We start from the raw sequence: 759 nt of genomic DNA on the forward strand, positions 1-759 counted from the left end.
AATTTGGGGGCAACAGTAGCAACTTCCCATTTCTGTTTTGTAATCACCACAGCTTGGGTTTTCAACGTCTTCCAATAATGACCTTTTCCCTGAAGAATTACATGTCTCCTGCAGAATTAAGGAGCTGGTACACAGTAGTAAAAGGCCACGAGTGATCCTTACTCATCATGAGATATGCTACTGCAGGTTCAGAAATGGTGCTAATTGTTTTTTACAGCTGCTTCCACATCTGTGCTGGTTGCTACATAAACTGTAATATTCAGTACAACATAATCTTTGATCTCTCTCTCTCTGCCATCCGTACCTTCTTTCAAATTGTCAATTAGCATCAGACCTAAGGCTGTACATAATTAAAACAAAGAAGATGTTTATTCTTTGCCAGATGGCTTGAGATTACCCGATTAAAATATTTGTGAAGCACAAAGCCACATTTTCTAAACAGCATGACGAATGAAGATGCATGTGTCTTCCTAGCCGCTTCAATGCCAGCCAGGGATGAAAAGCAAAAGTGCTATTGAAGTATAATCTCAGAGGTTCTTAGCCAGATGTTTTCAGCAAAAGTGTCCCTCTGTCAATTTCTGCAAGTCCTGACTCAAAGGTAATAGCAGAATATCTACCTTTTGCTCACAATGGATTGGAGGGTGGCCTTGCAGTTGTGGGCACAGCTACGTTGCTAACTTTACAACTGGGGACAATGTCTGACTTGGCACGTGAGGTTTGCACAAGAAGAGGTGAAACAGGTTAGGCTCAAGGCAGAGT

The sequence above is a fragment of the Podarcis liolepis genome, assembly GCF_965112155.1.
Source record: "Podarcis liolepis genome assembly, chromosome: 3".
Classification (NCBI taxonomy): domain Eukaryota; kingdom Metazoa; phylum Chordata; class Lepidosauria; order Squamata; family Lacertidae; genus Podarcis; species Podarcis liolepis.